The 21671-nt window shown below is 43.5% G+C and overlaps 2 protein-coding genes across 2 annotated transcripts in view; one reads left to right on the top strand and one right to left on the bottom strand.

Moving 5' to 3' along the window:
- hdac4 (histone deacetylase 4) overlaps positions 1-2070 on the bottom strand; it is an 89416-nt gene extending 87346 nt beyond the window's left edge. The window contains exon 1 of the mRNA XM_078285954.1: positions 2006-2070. The gene's annotated coding sequence lies outside the window, so the exon portion shown is untranslated. The remainder of the gene's footprint in view (positions 1-2005) is intronic.
- traf3ip1 (TNF receptor-associated factor 3 interacting protein 1) overlaps positions 1-21671 on the top strand; it is a 328730-nt gene that overhangs the window by 189900 nt on the left and 117159 nt on the right. The window lies entirely within an intron of this gene.

The raw sequence follows: 21671 nt of genomic DNA, 5'->3' as shown, positions 1-21671 counted from the left end.
GCGGGGCGAACAGCGTCTGTGCAGTGGCGGGGCGGGGCGAACAGCGCTCTGTGCAGCGGCGGGGCGGGGCGAACAGCGTCTGTGCAGTGGCGGGGCGGGGCGAACAGCGCTCTGTGCAGCAGCGGGGCGAACGGGCACTGCACTAGTTTCTACAAGGAAAGATATCCAATGTAGAGGAGTGTGTTCAACTCGATGAAACCAATTTCAGTCTCTTTTTGTATATGCTATGTAGGGTGCTGAATCCCTAGAAAGAAATAATCCATGAACAACGGACAGCACTCACTATTTATTTATGTGAATTGTACTAATGAGATGATTGAGATCAATTAGTGTTTCTTTGTTTGGAGAAGGTATTTAAACCCTGCTATTGTATGACTGAACCAAACACACCAACACCCGGAGGAAGGCAGGTGCCGAAACGTCCCGAGCGGTGTGAAACTTGTACATCATCATGTAAATAAACAAGAGAAGTTTACACTTACGTTCATAGTGTGTGCCGCCTGTTGTTCATGGATTACAAGGAAAGATACAAACACAAGACAAAGCAAGATGCCCATCGCTTTGCATCAAACCATTTAGCTTATATTAGCATGAGACAAGATGGTATACGTGTATACATATGCTTGTATGCGTGGTGTGTGTGTATGTCAGTGTGGGTGTGTGTGTGGGTGTGTGTGTGTGTGTGTATATGCACTCATGTGTTGCTGTAAGGCCATGAAACATGCTATTAACAGACCACGGGCTCCAGGTCTTGGCAACCGTATTGGTGACATCACCGCCGCGTCAGCGTTTCCTCCCGCCACATGGGACTAACATGCCGCTGGTGGGCTGACGACATGCTGGTGCGGCGTGAACTTCCCACGTTCCTGTCAACAAGAGCGCGAAGCTCGATCGACACCTCTCTGTTCACACGCACTCGCTCGAACACGCGCGAGTGCACTGACACGGAGAAGTTCTCAAGGAGTAAGCCGCCGAGGAAAAGATTGGCAGGTACTAAAAACGGCGTGTGACATCAGCTTGTGGAAATGATTACACGCTCATGAGTGCATAACAAGCTTTCTCACACATACAAACACTGGCAGACAGAGTGTTTTCTAAAGCCAGGTGCAGCAACCGTGATGCCACCAAATCACAGGTCAGCAGTGATGGTCGGTAATCACACTTAGTGCATTACTCATCAGTAAACCCAAAGACATTACTCCATCAAACACAGTTCAAAGTTAACCAAGACTATTTATGAAGTCTCCGAGTAGGGATGCATCAGTCCTGGTATATGAGGCCAATACCAGGCAGAAACAGAATGTGTGTAAAAATCAAAGCAAACTAAATACATATTCTGTTTTGTCCACATGTAGGAGATTCAAGATTCAACTTTATTGTTCTTTGGATTAAAAAAGGAAATTTGCCCTCAGCTTTAAGCGGCTCAGTTAAAAATACATAAATAAATAAATGAATGAACACAAAGGGCAAGAAAGGAACAACGGTCTTACAAAGATACAATAGAGTACAGCAAAAGATGAAAGATGTTAAATATCTATAAAATGGGGGAAAACGGATAATATAACAGATTTTGTGATAAGGGGGTCATTGCTGTGGTGTTTCTGCTCTGCACAAGTCACTGTGATGTGATTTCTTGGATTTTCTGTTGTTGAACTTGGAGTTTCTGTAGGTGGCGCCTACAGTAGCCTACAGGAGCCTAGACCAACCTGCTACTGGATGTTTAGAAGCAAATGAACTGGGTATAGGTTGAATCAGTATTGTAGTATATCAATTGGTGATAGATTTATATGAAAATGTCACCAATTTTGACATTATCAATTCACTTGCACTTGATCAGTCAGTCAGTCAGTCAGTCAGACAGTCCGTCCGTCCATGTAGCTCAGTGAACAGTGACGTGTCCTTCCCAGTTGGTAGCCCCGAGATATGCTTGAAACGGCTGACAACCCACAACAGAGCCCTCTCTCACACACACACACACACACACACACACACACAGCGGTCCTACCAGTTCGAAGGTGGTTGAGTGCAGCTGGTTTAAGAAGTTCCAGAGGCTGCTCCTTGCTGGTCAGGCCACCTGTCAGAGAGCAGGAAGAGTCTGTTTCACATACGGTCCTCAGTATGACACCAAACTAATCTACTAGCTAGCCTCAGAATACCTAAAAACCAGTCTACAGCTCCAAGTAAACAGACGTTAAGAAGAAGAGGAGAGGGAAATGGGCACACCGAGGCTAGAGGGAGGAGTGAGAAACCAGCTGAGAGTGAGAAAGGAAGAGAGGGAGTGTGTGTGTGTGTGTGTGTGTAAGTAAGTAAAAGTGAGCAAGAAAAAGACAACAAGAGGTATGACTACGGTAATATGATATCCAGTCACTGCAGCAAGAGAGAGAATGAAGGAGAGAGAGTGAGACAGATACAGAAAGTAATGCAAACATCGACGCAGAGCGAGCGTTAACTCATTACATGTGCTGCCTTTGCTTAAACAAACACAGGCCCGTGTCTCATGTTTGTGCACGTATGTGTGCACACACACACACACAGAGCAGCACGTGTTGCAGATGATAATTACAGTGGTAACAGGAACAGACAGTAGCTCAATTCAGGGAGCACCTGTCTATAAATAGCCTGGTAGGGCACACACACACACACACACACACACACACACACACACACACACACCTCTCCTATCCTTATGTAACCATCCCCACTCCTCTCCTGTTCCTTTAAATTGTTGCCACAATCAATGTATTTAAGAACTATTTAACACCACTATCTTGTTTTGTTAAACCCACAAATCTCCACCTCTCCTCTATAAAACTGCGACACTTTTTTAAAAATAATCTCAGCTGGAACTGTTTTTATGTCTTGCTGTTCAATCATGGATTTTTGTTTTTGTATTTTGTTTGACCACATTTTGTTTCACATCACTAGAGATAAGCCCGAGGCATATTTCCACATGTGTAAACTCCAATCTGATTTATTGACTGAAGCTCTGAAGGGGGCACAATCTGGCCCCTGGAGCTAGTATTAGACTTTACAAAAAAGTGATATCATGTGCTGTATCCCCAGCTGTATCTGACCTAGGTATGACATGTCTCTCACACACACACACACACACACACACAAACAGAAAGCCAATAATTAGCCTGGTGGATCGAGATGTAAGCAGCCTGTTATCAGGCAGATAGATATAAGAGTGTTTCTCAGGAGATAGTCTAAGGGAAAAGTTGGCCACACCTGAACTTGTAGGTGAAGTTGCCAGTCAGCAGACAATAATTTGCTTGTGTTATATGTTACACCCATTACAGCAACACCATTTAATAATAATGATATGATTCTTTATTGATCTGCGAAAGGAAATCAGCAGGTCGGATGCTTGCTGGCTTGAACCCTGGTCCTCCCTGCTCACTATGCAACCCTGCCACACTGTTTGTGCTTCAACCTGCAGTCAGCTAGATCAAATCAGGATTCAATGGATTTTAGCCTGGTGATGTGGCTGCTAACAGTCTGAGCTCAGCAGTGTTTCCCAAAGGCTGTCAGTTGGGACAGGGGTAGAGACAATCATACTATTTTCGTGAAGCGGACCTCCTCAACATATCATGTAAACAATGTTTCAAACTTTGCCCCCACTCAGTTTGTGTCAGTGCAGACACAGTGTGAGTCAAGCAGCATCGAATGTGATCACTACTGTGCACCGTGTCATAGGTGCAATGAATTATGGTCGCTGTATTTCACTAAAATGCTTCCAGTGCTTGACATTAAATCTAAGTTTTTCCAGTTTACCTGGACAGGCTGCCCAAATATTAACATTATATGGGTAAAGAGATGACCCTATGAAATACATCCTGGTTGCTCAGCAGATTGAAGTGCATACCACAATATACTTGCAACATTTGAATCTGGCCCAGATTCAAATCCATCATTGCTGCATGTCATCCTCTCTCTTTCTCCCATCTTTCCTGTCATTTTTCACTGTGTGCTGTCTAATAAAAAGCCGAAATGACTTGAGGAAAAATAGTTGAGTTTAGTGGCCATTTTTCCCCATCTCAAGAGGCCCTTCTGTCTCCAATAAGGATGATTTACTGCCGTTTATCACAATCTAGCAAAGCCTGCATACTAGGAAGCAGCACATCATAAGACTGTATTGGATAGCGATGCACGACTCTGCAATTCCTGAAATCTACTCCGACTCCTGCCATTGCAGTCGAAACGAACGGATTCCTCAGTCTCAACATTTAAAGCGGATGCAATTTGACAAATTTTGTGACCATGCTGCTGCTGTCTTGGCAGTTTATTGACAGCCAGAGGGCCTTGAAAATCTAAATCCAATTATTTTCTGCGGACAGCGACAGATTTGTATTGAAATTGAAAAACTTTTGAGTTCGAAGAGTAGGCACGGCCACATGCATCATCATCATCACTGGACCACTAGAGACAGACATGAGGAAGGCCGAGAGAAAAGGAGTGTGCAAGGAAAAAAAAAAAAAAGGCAGGAGCAGAGAGAGGGAGAGGGGAGACCATGTGCTGTGTCACACATGAACGAGCACCGGCACATGACACACTCACAACTACTGGGGCCTTTGTTTTTCTGGGTTGCTGGGCGCTATTTTCAGCCCAAGCAGACTGCTACATGATTAATACATGACAGAGGGCGGGACCGAATTAAATATTCATATCGCACACACGAGCACACACCACACGCATACTCTTACATAGGCAAAACCTGCTTCCTTTGTTTGTGTTTCGATACTGAGCAAACGCAAACATACAAAACTCCAACACCACACCAGAAAAAAAAAAACCCCAAATAAACAAACAAAAAACAACAACACACATGTTTATCTGTGGATGGTGGAGGGAAGGAGAGGAAGCCTTAAAGTCTAAAGGGAGAGGAGAAGAAAGACTAAACAACTGGGGTTTGTTTTGACGGAGGATTTTAAGAAGGCTGGATGTGTGTATGTATGTCTGTGTGTGTACGTGTGTGTGTGTGTGTGTGTGTGTGTGTGTGTGTGCGCACACGTCAGTGGGGTGGCAGTGGCAGATGGCAGAAAGACGACACCAGAGCCTGATGGGCCAGAGAAGGGCCGAGCAGTCTCACACACACACAAACACACACACACACATACACACACACACACACACACACACACACACGGGAGTGCTAAGTGCAAGTGTAGTGTGACTGTGAGCTCCTTGCACAGTTTCCCTCTGTTAATGACAACCATCACTTTCTCTTTTTTGCTTTTTGCTCTTAGGACTCCTTAAAACACTTCTTGTGGACACATAGATGCCCCTGGACCACACTTTGGAAACCACTGGCCTCCATAACCTATGGAGTGTGTCGATATAGGTGATGACTAGAGAGAGTGGAGTGAGAGATAAGCAGAGAGAGAGAGAGTGAGAGAGAGAGAGTGAGAGTGAGAGTGAGAGAGAGAGAGAGAGAGGAGATAAAGAGAAATTGAGTTTTGTGTGTGTGTGTGTGTGTGTGTGTCCATGCATGCATAAGTATAGGGAAGTGTGTGTATTTGTCTGTGCGTGTGTGTGTGTGTGTGTGTGTGTGTGTGCTCGTATAGGAAATGAACCCCATGGAAACCAGGCTGGTTTCTACGTCGTCTTCTCATGGAGTGAGCAGACTTTGACCTTTGACGCCTGGGGAGGAAGACAGACCAAGGGCTCTCTGCCTCAACACACACGGATGAGAGGCAATCGCCATGGAAACCAAAACAAACAGATATGCAGGAAGAGAGGAAAAGAGAGGGAGAGAAAAAAAAGAGAGAGACTTGTATAGGCAAGGCATGTATGCATCTATGCTATTACATCAAAGTAGAACACTGATAGGAGGACTATATTTAAGTATATGGCTCAAAATCTACCAGTCCATTGAATTACAAGTATTAGAGTGTGCAGCCCTATCTGCTCCCTTAAATTTGACAACTATTTTACCACTGCACCCCACAGAGAGTACTGCGTAAGACCCATATTGAATAGAATAGAGGTTCCAGGATGGATAGCTTCTAAAAACACTAGTATGCAGTCTTTTAGCCAACCACTGGTCTAATTTACCCTGCCTGGCTCACAATTCACTGTCTTCCAAGGCCAGCCACAATGGACAGGCTGCCTGTATGTACAGTCCACTTTTGACTACACACTGTGTCTGAATGTGTCTGCGTGTGTGTGTGTGTGTGTATGTAACCACACACTTGCCTCCAGAGCGCTTCTGTCCAGTCCAAACAAGGCACTTATCCATCTACTTTCCTGTCCATGCTAGGCCTCTATTGTCTAAAAGAGTTGTATTGAGTAGTTGTCCTCTCCGCAACACAACCACCATCTGCTATTATAGAACTACCGACAGATAAAGTTCAAGAGGGATGAGACAGAGATGGAAGACCTGTTAGGTTCACTACCTCTTACAGCTCATGCTGTAGTCCAAGCTTTAGCGCTGCCAGGTTAAATGAAAAGAAGTGGACACTTGAGATAGCATGGAGTCTGTTGCATGGAGTCTGTTGCATGGAGTCTGTTGCATTGAGTCTGTTGCATGGAGTCTGTTGCATGGAGTCTGTTGCATGGAGTCTGTTGCATGTTTTGCACTGTCTCTTTGCATTCCATCATGCCGTATTTCACCAAAAATGTTTGTTGCTACACTAGCTAAGTGTACTTTTTTGTTTTCGCATGTTTTTTAACTCTTTTGAAGAAAACACTGCTGTGCATCATATGTAGCCACATTACCATTATATAAATAATCACAGTAAAGAATGACCTATGGGGCATTATTGCTGCATTAAACTGTCATGGTCTACATACCAGCAGAAAATGTAGAATGGTTAGTATGGAGAACACTGTTACATTCAGCATGCTAACGTACAGCCAAAGGGGACTCAGCCCCTGGACAGATAATGTAATGACCTATATGACCTGTGCCATATGCGTTGCCTTAAGCAACAGTTAAGTATGGACAATTCCCCCAGCGACATGTAGGAGCACACATATGGCACATAAAAATACATATAGGCCAGGACATGGTGCACGCATGCCTCCAGCCCCAAGTGGGAGAGAGATTTACTCTTCTACATATGTGTGTCATATCCCATCTGAAAAAGCCTATATGTGTCGACAGACTTCCTTGTGGATAGACATACGTGTTCGCCACATGGAAAAGGAAGAGGGGCAGTGCCAAGTTAACCGCGTCTGGCAAGAGGACAAGTTGGCATGTAGACTGGCAGGAAGCGGGCGTGCCTGCTTCAGTGAGTACACACCCGGTGTACAGTGGTGAGGAGAGCCCATCAACTTTGCTCCGAGACGCAATAACGCACACACACGCTCATATATACACCTGTACATAGACAGCACATACACATTTGCGCGTACACAAACACACATCACCCTTCCCCCTGCTAGACTGTTAAAGTGCCCAGTCGCCCTGCCCCAGGCTGCCTTTACCTCAACCTGACCGCCAATCACCACAACAGTGTGCCAGCCATGCCAACCTGTCTAGTCCACTACAACTCAGTCTGCTGTATTCGGAGCCCTCACTACCAGCCTCAGAGCTTTGCCAATGCCCCAGCCCCTCTGCCAACTATGCCATCCTGTCTGTAGAGGCTCCACCAAAACTGCCCTTCTGCTCCAACCAAACACCATGCCAGTCTGAGAGAGTGCCAGCCATGCCAACCTGTCACCGCCACTCTAAACCACAAGACAACCTGCTGGGAAGCCAAAAAACGACGAGTTTCATTCCAAAATGAGATATCCATCATTTGACTGTTACAAAAATGATTGATAGCAAAAAATTTAAACAAACTATGGTACTCTTTAAAGGCTAATGCAACTTCAGTCCTTCGTTGACAAAATGCTAACATTTTTACACACTGGATCCTCTCTATTTAAACAGATATTAAATAATGAACATGAATTAAAGATATCCTTCCAAATGGATATATATATATATATATATATATATATATATATATATATATATATATATATATATACTCATTTTCCCCATGGGGATCATTAAAGTTTCATCCAATCTCATCTTTTGAAATAAACTATTCATATGGTACCAGTCGCACTAACCTACTGGAGCCTGGAGCCTGGAGCCCATTCTGTGTGCCCTTGTACCTCCACACCACTGGCAGGTGCCAGGCTGGAAATGATGCCCTGCTGCCTTCTAAATAGGAGCCAGTCTACCTGCCACAAACACTGCCAAGTCACTATGCCAAGGGTCAGCAGTTAGAAGATAGGAGATGGTTCGCTTTGGTAGAACAGTTTCATGTTTTAGTGCACAGCCCTCTCAGAGAGTTCATGAAAAGATAAGCCATCAATGCCGGTCACAGTTACCACCATTCAAATATGCATTTTGAAAGTTTGGTCTAAAAATCATGCTTCAAATGAATGTAGAAAAGTAGCAAACTAAACCGAGGTAATATTTCATTTTTGGACAGGGCTATACTCAAATAATTTACAATTATTGCTTTAAACTGGGGAAAATGCACCAGCGAAGCTAATGTTGGAGGCTGAGTACTTTTTTTGTTTTTGTTTTTAAACACACACACACACACACACACACACACACACACACATAAATTACATCACACATGAAATCTGTCCAGTGACATTTTGGTTTAAATGCCAGCATCTCAATCAGATAATTTCAGCAGGAACGGCTGACAGCAAGACTTCCTGGTTTGCAGTGTTTATGAAATGAATGTTTATAGAACAGGAGATTTGGCAGTTTTTTACCTTCTTCCATTTCTTGGTGCTTTATTCGAGTGTGACTATGAGCCAGAGTCTGTGCGCTGGGCTGAATCCCTCCATAACCTCTCACCACTGCCTTGCTAAAACCGCTTGTTGATGTTGCGGCCATGTTTACCAACTACTTAACACTTCCTCTGGGCATTCTAAACCTAGAAGATAAACCACACCCTTTGACTGTACTTTTACTGCCGGGCCTTTTTAAGTCTGTCTGTGTGTCTGTGTGTGTTTCTCTGTGTGTGTGTGTGTGTGTAATAGGCAAGGGGCAAGGCATCTTGGCCCCTAAATGATCTCAGACTTAGGTGTGTTTGTATGTATTATATGTTTGTGTCTGTGTGTACAGTATGCATCCAGTATGCAAACATCCATCCACACATCAACATTGGTACCCCATATACACTCACTTTCACACACACATACACACAAATACACACAGAGGACTGTTCAGAAAGAGGCTAGTGGCCATGTGGTCTGGCAGCAGGCAGGCAACAGGAGCTAGCTCCATAGGGAGACAGGAGATCCCCCTGATACCTGAGAAGGGTGCTGTGTGTGTGTGTGTGTGTGTGTGTGTGTGTGTGTGTGTGTGTGTGTGTAGCTCAGTGTCTCTGTGTGTCTCTGTCTGGTTTTTGGCTGCAGAGACACTTGAATGTGTATCGTACCCAGTAAGACAGAGACGGAGGCATCTGCAGAAGAGTGGAGGGGTCACTGGGTAGAGAGAAGGGCCCCTCTGTCTGTCAGAGCGCTGCACATATGGACATTACATGGTAGATTAAAGTTACTGGTTAGGGAATGAGTCCTCACAAATATAGTAATACACGCATATGCATGTGTGATATACACATTAAGTACACTCTCTCTCTGTGCCTCCAGGCTGTGCTCCTGCAGAGAGGAAGACACTATTTTTAGGGGTCCAAGCACTCCTGCAAAGTTGACTCAATCTGCACCAAATTTTACACACACCATATTTCAACTGCCTACATCATGGCTACTCCAGAGAATTTTGATACATGTCATGTTTTGGCCAAGACACACTAATGAAGTTGACAGCAAAAATGCGCAAACCTAAAAACTTAATGCCAGAGCAATCAATCACGTCAGATCACAATTGATCATGCTCCATAATGTTGCTGTGACTTCAAATTGGCAATTTTGCAAATTGCGATTTCTCAGGCATCTGAGTGTGTTTGGCCCATGGGCTCGGACCACTTGAGGCTATATTTTAAGATTTCTAGGACATTTATGCTTTATTAGCAAGCTGACCATTTTGAGAGAGACAGTAGAGAGAGGGGGGTGACATGCAACTAATGTCCCAGGCTGGATTCAAACCCGGGACGTCGCAGTTACATGGTACGCCTTCCAGCCACTGAGTCACCACAACGCACTGAGAAAGTCTGCGGAAATTGTTTTTCATACTGCAAAAGAACGAATGGCAGCAAATGGCTTCATCTTCTAAAGGTAGGACAATGAGCGCTGATATCTCAACTACGCTGACTGTGTGTGTCCCTCTGTTGCTCTGTCTCTCTGTCCCGAATTACTCTCGCTTGCGCTTTTCTTTGCGTTTTTCCCCTCAGAAACAAGCGTGGATGTGCGAGAGAGAGATTGGACAAGGCAAACCACCATCCAGGCTGTAACCACTGGAGTTAAATATACCTCCTGTCTGTCTTACAGCCTGTTTTCACAAGAGCTGTGTTCGCCGTTCGTGGTTGGATGCCTGGAATACGGGTGTGATTCCCAACATGTCCAATCATGTTGATACTCAGCGAAGTGTGTGTCACAGCCAGCAGTGTGTGTGTGTGGACAAGGTGAAAGCAATACGCGTGCATGTTTGTGCATGTGTGTGTCTACAGGTGTGTGTAAATGCAAGCTGTAAGAGCAGCTACCTTTCAACGTTTCCCAGTAGAAAACTCTTTATAATATTTTTTTTAAATATTATACACAGATATGAATAGATCAGAAAGGCTCATTATTCACATCTCCGTGCATTCTATAGGTGATTTACCTAATTGTGGCATTTCTATGATGCCTGTGTGTGTGTGTGTGTGTGTGTGTGTGTGTGTGTGTGTGTGTGTGTGTGTGTCCAGTGAATCACATGTGTATGGGCTCACCTCTGTGAGGCAAACAGGAAGTGTGACTCACCTCCTCTGTTCATTGGGTGAACAAGTCGCTTGGCAGCCACACACGGCAATGACCTGCTTCAACAGCCTCCAAGACACACACACACACACACACACACACACACACACACACACACACACACACACGAGCGCACACGCAAACAGTTATAAAAATACACACATTTGCCAGTAATGATTTCTTTTGAAACGTATGACTCATTACAGATGGCAAGATAACAATGATAATACACGATGCGTCCACTGTGTGTGTGTGTGTGTGTGTGTGTGTGTGTGTGTGTGTCATCCTCACTTGTTCCAAGTGCGTTTTCCTTGTATTAGAGCTTCAGAATGGGCTCCACGACCCTTACTTTAGTTCATGTAGGTTGTGTTCTTTAACCCCCCTGTTCAACAAAAAAAACAAAACCACCACAAACCGACTATAGATCAGACCGGCACATACGACTCCACCTCTACTAGGGGGGTACAAAGTGGAAATCTGTATTGGTCTAAATGTGTTTTTACATGTTTTCATTAGAGTGTGATCAGCCTGTTTAGGTAATTGTTCACTAAATTAAGTAAATTAGGAAAGACATGTCTTTAGATTATTGCGTGACCCTGCTTGAATTTGAGCGTCCGCAATATCTGGAAAATGAAGGTTATTTAGATTAACTGTTCAGCCTTCACGCCCCCTCAGTCTCTCTCTCTTTAAAAGTGGATCAATGACTCATCTCAGTGGCCAGACATTATATCCCAACACATACACCTACTTGATCCAATCACCAGGACAGTAAAAGTAAATGACTGAATGTGTCATTGTTTTGGCTTTGATGGCAGTCCTGTTTACCTATGCTGTTGACTTGAATGAGTGACTCCACTGTCCAAGCAGCCACCCACTCAATAGTTAGATGGCGAGCTAGCAGTAAACCGCTAATGTCTCTGAGAACCGGAGATCAGGATTTTTTACACTTGCTGGAGGTGCAATCCACAACACAGCAACTTTTCATCATGTTTTCCAGTCTGTTTAAACAATGTGGTGTGGTCTCAAAGCTGACCAACTCGCATACGGACAGTACTCTTCAATATGGACGATCGTCTTCTTTCCCCCAAAAGGGGGCACAATGGCGCGGTGCCGGTTTGATCTATCCAAGACTGTCACCAAAAGCCTGGCCAATGCAGCAGCAGCATGTAGATTCATTCAATTTCAATTCACAAAGTGGATTTTCTTACAAAGTTCTTATAGCTAACCTAAAGGAATTTAAAATGCAGACTATCATTAAGTCAACTGTGGTTTCAATTTGTACTTTGAACAGAGTGAAAGTGAATTGACGAAAGCTCTGATAAAAACACCTGCTTGCTCATACACACACACACACACACACACACACACACACACACTCACTCACACCCATTCCAGAAAGAAGTCGACAAGGTCAATTTCAGAAGTCCATCAACTCTGCTGATAGTGGGGTCTGCTTTTGGCAATAAAGCAACTGCAATAAAGGAGCTGTTATGTTGTAAAAATCAATGTTTCCCCTGTGAGGAAAAACAACCAACCACCAAATAACTGCTGGCTGCCAGAGAACCGCACTTGGAGAAATTTGACAGAGAAAGGAGGAGATGGAGAGAGAGCGAAAGAGAGAGAGACAGCTAGAGAGAGGGATTGAAATATAGAGATAAAGCAAACAAACTGAGACACTTGGGATGACAGGGAGGGGGGTTGTGGGGGTGGTTTGGCTGGGACGGACATGAAGGGATTTAAGTAAGTGTGGAGGGGATGGGGGGGTTGTCCCAGTGACCCACAGCCTCAGGTGCTCTTGGCAGGAGTGGGGGGGTTAGAGGGTTGGGGGGGTGGGTAGTACGACACGCGTGCACACACACTCCACATCTTCCAAGAATAGCTCGTTATGTGTCGTGCCCAGTCGAGTGGCAGAACCCAAACAACTGGCAGCAGCGTAGACAAGCCCAAGGCACTGTGGGGCTGCTGCTGCTAGTCGGGCTGTCAGGGTCGGGACCTCGGGCTCGACTGATATATTGGTTTGCCGATATATTGGGCCGATATTGTCCTTTCAACAAAAACTGTCCAGTCACTGCCCACCGCTGATATGTTGGAGGTGAATACAGGATGATTTTACTCAACCAGCTTCAGGAGTGGCAGTCAGTAAAACCTACATTGAAACTTTACTCACCCCGCTATTATTGGTAAACTGCCCTCATATTTGACCACTCTCCAAATATCCACCGATGCCTATATAGTCTAAGATCACAGTACCTGCATTCTTCTTAAAGTTCCCAGAATCAGAACTGTTTTTGGTGAAAAGGCATTTGATTATTTTGCACCTTGGTCCTGGAATAATCTCCAGTCAAAGCCCCAGCTTGACCAGTTTATTCCCCTAAATCAGTTCAAACTAATTATCCACAGTCTCGTGCAAGATGTGTGCTTCTGATCTAAATTGTCTTTGTCTTTTTTTTTCCATCTTTTTTTATTGTACATTTTACTATGTTTGTATTTGAATCTCAATGGGACTTCCTGGTAAAATAAAGGCTAAATAAAAAAAAATAAAAACCCTACCTTAAGGAGCTGCTAGCTAACAACCTAAGAATTTCATTAGCATGGGATTTAATGGAGACTTTTTGTGTTCACTGATGGTCTAAAAGATGTTTCAGGGGCTTTTCCACCCTGCAAAGAATAAATTCAGGGAGGAAACATTGAATCTTTCTCATTTTTGGCATTAACGTGGTCAAATTTAAATAATCTACAGAATATTTGCTATCAGCAGCTTCAACCCAAAACCCCATATCGGTCTGATCCCTCTCCTTATTCCAGGTCAGTCATCCTGATGAGACTGCATAATAAAGCCGGACTGTCGGAGCGCAGATCTACAAGACCCTGCAGATTAAGTTGGCTCTATTCTTAACTGAAAGCTTGTGTTTTAATAAGTTTAGATATAATAAGATAGAAACCAGGTTTTATTTGACCAAAGAAAATATTTGGCACATTCATCTATGCTCTTTAAGACTTTGACTTGTAGATGGAAAAATAACCTTTTTAGAACTTTCTTAGCCCGTCATAACTCAAAATACAGGTCTGTTTTTATAAATGCAGACAAATCCTCTACAGCCTCAGAAAAAATCCAAGACTCATGTTTAGTTGTTACCTCCAGTTTCTGCAGTAATACCTCAGACAATAAATACATAAAAAAAAACATGAATTCCAGTAAATCACATTACATGGTCAGCAGCACAAATTTTAAGCGCATCATTTCTTCTTCGTGGATAATGGTGGCCGAACATCAGCCTCCTGTCTCTGACCATCCTAATGGGCGCTGACACCCAGACTGCCTGTATTAACTGAGGAGGGCTGCTAACATCCTAGCAGTTCAACAGCTGAGGTCCTCCTTCTCCTCCTCTGCCAACATGTCTCTCTTTCCTGTCTGCCAGAACCTGTTCGATCACTAGCTCTCGACCGCTAATAAAATGCATCCAGAGGGGAAAAAAAAAAAAGCTTCAAAGGCATTCCTCCAGCCGATATGGGAGCCTCCGCAAATCCCCGGGTTCCCTCCTGTCTCCGTTTTCAGCACAAATCCTCCCTGTGTGAGTGAGTGTGTGTGTGTGTGTGTGTGTGTGTGTGTGTGTGTATATGTGTGTGTGTGTGCCCCCCCTACACCTCACCATCACACTCTTTTCTCCTAAATCAACTCTCTACACCCGCCCCACCCCACCTTCCCCTACCATTAAAAGCACTACATTTCTGAGGCGAAGACTGATTTTGGAGTCGCCCTGTTCCACTTTCAGCTCCGTCGCTATCTTGACTGATTTGGGATTGTGTGGAGTTGATTGTGGGGATTGTGGGGGAATGCCTGCTTCGGCAACTATATTTAACCATGCAACTGTATTTCCCCTCCGCTTCACTCTGATTTTATTTGTTGTTCTGCCTTAAGAAGTCTTCCCCAACAGTATTTCCGTCGTGGATAACCCCACTTCTTATTTTTCTTTAATTTTCTCTATTTCAGTATGTACATGAATAAGGTTATTTGATTTACAGGGGGTGGAGTGCACATGTTGCTTACAATAGCTGTTCTACTTATAAGGCAAAATACTGGCCTAACCCTTGCCCTCCTTGCTATTGGTTGCTTGTAACGTTGGTGTTCTATATAAGAATTACACCTTCAACTGCTGTGCTTGTTGTAAGTCTCTCTGGATAAGACGGTCATCCAAATACCTAAAATATGTAATAAACCCTATCAGCAGCAGCCCCTTTTAAAAATATCAGCGACGAGGGGTCTTGCCGAAGTTGGAGCCAACATTAATTGTTTATAATATTATCAAAAGCACTCTTTTTTTGTTTAAACAAAGCTGATATATAATATCTGTTATCACTGAGTCATAAGGAATCACATAAATATTGTTTTGTGGAAAACTGAGGGCCAACAGTAAGGAGTAAGCCTAGCTGGGCCCTGCTTCACCCTGTTGTGGAAACAAGGCTGATATTATAACAGTCAGGAACTGCTCACACATTCCTAGAAGGTGGTGTAGGATGACAGGTGCAGCACTGAGACCGGTGGGTCAGCAAAAAAAAATCCAAACACATCAGCCTTTGCATACAAGGAAAAAAAAAACAGTCGAAGAAGTGGGAGTAGCTCTGTGTCCGTCGCCAATTTCAAATTGTCTACCACAAAGCTGTTTTGCGAGTATGGAGTGGAAGAGGAAAGGAGGAGGAGGAGAAGCAGGGAGGGTTGAAGAGGAGGAGGGAGAAATTGGGAGTGGAGGGGAAGGAGAGAAAATAGGGGAGGAGGAGGAGGAGGAGGAGGAGGAGGAGGAGGAGGAGGAGGAGGAAGAGGAGGAGGAAGAAATAGGGATGGCTGGGGAGGAAGAATGGAGAGGAGGAAGAGGAGGCTGAAAGGTAGCCAAACTACAACCTATAAAACAAAGAGCTACCTTTGGAACGATGGATGTGAACCGGAACATTTTTTCCTCTCTTTTTTTTATTTTTTTTATACAATAAGCCAGCACATTCCCAGTAATTAGGCAGGAATTTCTTACATGTGGCTCTCTCTGACGTCAATCCTGTACCTTCCCAGAGTTTGCTTTCTCTTCCCCGGCACAGTGAATGTTTAGCGTAAGGCTGTTCTTGGCAGAGATCCTGGACTTGGGTGCTAGGAGAGTTTTGGGAGCGGGCGGGGTTTCTTTGCTTGTTTAAAAGGCAAGCAGGGAGGAGCATGGCAGCCTCAGTCCCAGCGTTTGACTCTCTGCTGCTGCACTGTGCATGTGTGTGTGTGTGTGTGTGTGTGTGTGTGCGTGCGTATCAGGCCAGTATTTGCAGACTTTTAATGGTTTGTTTTAGCCTACTTAATTGCCAGATGAGTGGAGTTTGTCAGATAAAATGAGTGTCAAAGAGTTTACATAATAATCACAGTAAAGTATTTGAAAGTGAGTGCAGTATAGTTTTTTTGCAAGTGACAGTATAAGTGGCAAATTATGGATTGTCCTGGTGAAGTAAACTCTACCAACTGCATATAAGTTGAGAAAAACTAAGAATCATTTGCAAGAACCATTTGACAGGTTTGTAAGAGTTTGTGTGTGTTTACAGACTGAGTGAACTCTTGATGGTTCAGTAGTAAGTGTAGGGGCTGAATGACTGAATGTTCAATGTTCAAAAACTTCAAATACGATATCTGTCAAGTTCATTAATATACAGTATCTTGATCAAATCCAAGTCCAATGCTTAGTGACTAGGCTAAGTCACTGGTGAGTGCAGAGTGGGGTACAACAATCTCCCGGCTCAGATCATGTGAAGTGCTCACTGCTTTTCATAAAAATAGATGGAATGCAGAAATCCTGTTGAAACCTACTCACAGTCCAGTAGAAACAAACCCCACAGGCAACCAGGCATGTCATCCCCTCTCTGTCCCGTCTTTCCCGCCTCACTCCATTTATTAGACAATGTGCACTATCTAATAAAGCCAAAATGCCAGAATCATAAAAAACACAATAACTGAACTGCATGTCCCTGTATCCTCAGGGTGAACAGGACTTAATGGGGGCACAGAGTCCAGATGGGAGTCCTGCAACACTGCTGTATGGATTTGATTCAGATTACTTAAGTCATAGAAATCACATTTTAAACAGTGTCAACAGTACACTTCTCACAGTCTTGTTTAATTACCAAGAAAGAGCAGATGTTGAACTATTGTTGTCATAACACATTAACATTTTTACAGTGCTACAGCTTCCAGTTCGGAAAAACTCTTATAATCTCTTAAAACCTTTTCTCAATTACAGGCACTGACTATTTTATATCAATGCTGCTGCACTAGGAAACAAAATGTCAAACAACCATAAGTCAAAACACTGGACCACGCCTTCAGCTGATGATCAAAAAACACGACTTAGTCCTTTGATAGCATTTAGCCAGCAGCACTATACCAATAAGCTGAAACAGCCTATATATGCAGCAGCCATCTGCCTTGTAGTGCACTCTTTGTAGCTGTTGAAATTGAGACAATAGCTAAAATGCAATCAATGTGTGATTACAGTGGTGTATGGGTGTGTGTATGTGTGTGTGTGTGTGTGTGTGTGTGTGTGTGTGTGTGTGTGTGTGTGTGTGTGTGTGTGTGTGTGGTTTGCGTTCTGCAGCACTGATGTCACATAAACCAGGAAAGGGGATTATCTGTAATAATACTCACTCACTCAGGTTTTAGCAGGAGTTTGCTGTGGGATTACCTAGCCATCTGATGCCGAGTGGATTGCACTGTCATTATGATTATGACTATCATCCGTAATAGTGGGCTCTGTGATTTGTGTTTTTCTTTTACCAAGTGTCATGTTTACAAGAACATCCATTACCAAACTACACTTGAGGAGCAGGCCCGGGCAAACAAGTAATTGAATGAATTTTAAATACTTGAAACAAAGATGAGGAGGGCATTATTTGTGTCAATTTTTCGAGAGTGGTGTCTACTTCTTTCGTGCGCTATGGTGAAGTTTTCTGGGAGGACAAGTCAAGCGCACCACAACTGGTTAAAATATCTGAAACCATATTCAAACACATTTGTGCAAGTCTTAATACACTAAAGAATTATCATAGTAAACACATCTGAATTAAACATTGCTGAATTTATTTAAAAATAACATTCATTTTTAAGTGTTACACATGTCGAACATATTCTTTGCCCATTACCAAAGATAACACTGATAATTTCCCTTCACTGATAACCAGAATGCTCTTGTATCCATCCACTCTCTCCACCACATGTCTATGGGAACATGCCAACTGTGGGGATACTTGCTTTGGGCTTAGTTTGTTTGTTTTTCCTCCTCTCTACGTGCCCAACGCAGGCTTGGTTGAGCTTTTTCGTTGAGCCCTGTGTGTGGACTCAAAGTTCCCATGCCATCTGATGTCAACAAGTTCCCTCAGCAGCACTAATCCACTCCCGAAACTCCCCCAGATCAGTCAGCAGTGGCACTGATGTGAAGGCAAGCCAAACTTCCAGCCAAGTGTGGTTTAAGCCTCAAAGAAATCACCTCTCGCAAAAAATTAATGATGCACCAATACTGGCATCAGACATCTTTGACTGCATGCTACAAATAAAGTTTCAGTACAAGTTTTTTCCAATATTCAAATACAACACTGAGAGCAATGTGTAACAGGTTCAATCAGACACTGATTGTCAGCATTTTACACACACAGAAGGATGTCTGGTCTCTAAATTGTTATCGTAAAACATCCAATAATGGCCGTCGTCTAATAATAGCCTGTCCCTACGCAGGCTTGCAAACAAAGCATCAATGCATCAAAACAGAATCAAACAAAAACTGCAAAAGCCAAAAAAGTGAACTAACAAATTGGTGCAATGCTGAATGCTGTACCTGTATCCATGGCAACAAGATAAACATGTCAGTGTGTTCCACTACATGCAACGTTTCCTTTTGGCAATAATATATTTTGTGACACTTGAGTCATCTTAATTATATTTTAAGACATAAATATTGTATTAATTTAGTCTCCTTTTTCATAATTACGCCGTATTTTTTTCAGCTTTTATTTACGCATACACACAACACTCCCTGTCTATTATGAAATCCAGCAACTATTTAAGACCTGGTCTTTATTGGAAGCTTTACGGTATATCACAGTTGGTCTTGCCTCCATGCCATATATGTATGGTCTAAGTCTAAAATGTTCAACAACAGATTCAATAAGCATTCGATATCAGCTGAAACTTAAAGTTGAGGTATTGTCAATTTCAAAAGTGTGTCTGTACATACCTACTTAAAAGTCTCTTATACACATTGCAAATGACTGAACAATGGATGCCTTCAGACAAAGTCCAGTACATGAACATTTTTCAAAAGATAACATACCAGCAGTTATATAGTCAGTCAGCACTCAGTAGCATCTGAAAGTACACATCCTCTACTTTCTTTAACCATGAATTCACAGTACAGTCAAATGCATTAGCTTAAGATAAGTTTTGAACATGTCAGTCATCTGAAAATATAAAACAGACTTAAATGATTCTTAGTCTGAGCGATTCAATTGCAGATGTGGAGGGACACCACAGAGCCACACAAGAAGCCTTTCCTATCCATTTTGGTGGACACTTCAGACAACAAAACTAGCAAAACCTACAAGGTCGATCTCTTCACTCCTCTCCACTGGTAGGCTGAAGTGTTAACCCTGTCCAATACAGCAGTCCATTAGCCAGCTCCTCTTTCTTTTTAAAAACACTGTGATATTTGGGAAGGCAGTGCTGTGGAGGGCTGGGCTGAGATGATAGAACTGTCAACACGGGCCTCTGACAAGGCAGGGCACTGCCATTACTTTCATGTGAGAGGATGGGTTAATTATAAGATTTGGTTTCTAATATGGAGCCTTTCAGAGGAAGTGGAGAGCTTAAAACCGGTAATTAGGCATGTATCGTTTGACTGATGCAAATGGGGGTGGGTGGGTGGGAGTGGGGGTGTTCTGGTGGGATCAGGCTTTGTCAGTGGCATGGGTGAGAATAATATTCTTTTGTTTCCTGGTGAAACTTCCAAGGTTATTACTCTGTTTACAAGCATATTCAGTGGAAATTCTACAATAAAAGTAAGCAAGTAAGTTGATTTTTATTCTTCAAGGAAAGCAATATAATTGGTCCCGTCCAATATTTCTGAAAGCATTCACATACTAGCCGTCTGAAAGCCTTGGTGTAGTGGGAAAAAAACGCTGCTGAAAGCCTCATTGAGCGGCTGAGCTTGCAGTGCATTTAAAGTGAACGAGATGACAGTGAGATGACACAGACGCACTGAAATGCCAGGATGTGAGTCATTCTAATGAAGCAGCAGTTAAATAAAGGTAGAATAAACCCCTCTGGAGCGCTTCCACAGTAACTAGTGTATTAATGGTATGACTAAACATGCTACAATTACGGCCTTGGACCACTAGCTTTCAAAGAGCCATTCCATGAAGTGTCGGGTCGTGTCAGCTGCACTATTCACATCAAAAGATTTACGAAAACCCATGACTGCGCTTGCAAAGACACACATAGACAAATATCCATATGCACCGACAGACACAGAGACAAAATAGCCATTTGCTTCATATGACTGGCTCAGTCCCTACACCAATTTTCTCCCTCTAATTACAATTAAAATCAGCACGCTTGCTTTCGTGCCGCATAAGCACGCTCATAGGCAGCATTCTGAGAATGGCTTGCTTGTTTATTGTGGTGCTGCTGACAATAGGGCCTTCACAGGCGGGGGCCTATCCCCATCATGAGATACAAGCTCTTCTCTTTCTCTGGGCAGCATATTAACAGGCTGGGTAGGGAAGCATCTAGTCGTCAAAAGGTTGCGGGTTCAATCCTCAGTGCATACAGTGCCCCCTGATGTAAAGGCAAATGAGCAACACCAAAGTGCATTTACCAGCCTACTCAAGGATGGATGGATTGCAAAATGGTCACATGCTCCATTCAATACTTACCTTGGGGGAAGGAGCTGTGAAGCATAATCAAATGACACTAGCAGATCATATAAAGTGACCCAGCATTAAAACAGCGCCTTGACAAACCACCCAGAGTGGTCTGTAGCCTGTGGCTAGTCACATGACCTAAGCAAGTGTGGATATGGAGAAATTATCTTTTCACTTTTCCGCAATTCCCGCAATTCCGGAGTTCAAACACAGTGAAACAACACTGTATATCAACAGTACATTAGGTGACATTACATGGGCCACCAAAGCCCAGGTAATTACACGATGCAGCCACTGTAATCTAGGGCTGCCTTTAGCGAGGTCATTGTCAGCCTTTAGTTCATTAGGTAATGCAGTGGGCTGCCTGATCCTCTGCAGACGTAATACCTAGGTCATAACATCAATGGGCAGATCAAGGATGACACCATGCACAGGGAGCTTAAAGGAACAGTCCAGGTTTTTAAAAAGCCTGATTTATCATGAACTGGGAGTATTTTGAGATCATCCAGTAGGTCAGTGGTTCCCAACTTCGTTCCTCGGGATCCAGAGCCCTGCTGGTTTTCACTCTAGCCATCTAATAGGCACTAATTTAGACCAGGGATGCCAGGTAAATGCAATTAACTACCTGGTAGGATAGAAAAGCAGCAGTCCCCTGGAGTTGGGAACCATTGCAATACTATTAGGGTAAAGTGAGGCTCCACTGCTGAGGTGGTACTATGATGGGCTTTGTTCCCTTGTGTTTTGGCATGTGGCTACTGTACGGCTGGTATAGACAAAAGGGGATGCAGGGGCCCCATTAGGTCCGTGCTTGCAACAAAATGCTCTCTGTGCTCAAAATGAATGTGTGAATAAGTGTGTGAGAGAGG

Source organism: Centroberyx gerrardi, chromosome 10 (genome assembly GCF_048128805.1).
Source record: "Centroberyx gerrardi isolate f3 chromosome 10, fCenGer3.hap1.cur.20231027, whole genome shotgun sequence".
Classification (NCBI taxonomy): domain Eukaryota; kingdom Metazoa; phylum Chordata; class Actinopteri; order Beryciformes; family Berycidae; genus Centroberyx; species Centroberyx gerrardi.
The sequence above is the reverse complement of the archived record's forward strand: the minus strand, read 5'-3'. Positions and strand labels throughout refer to the sequence as shown.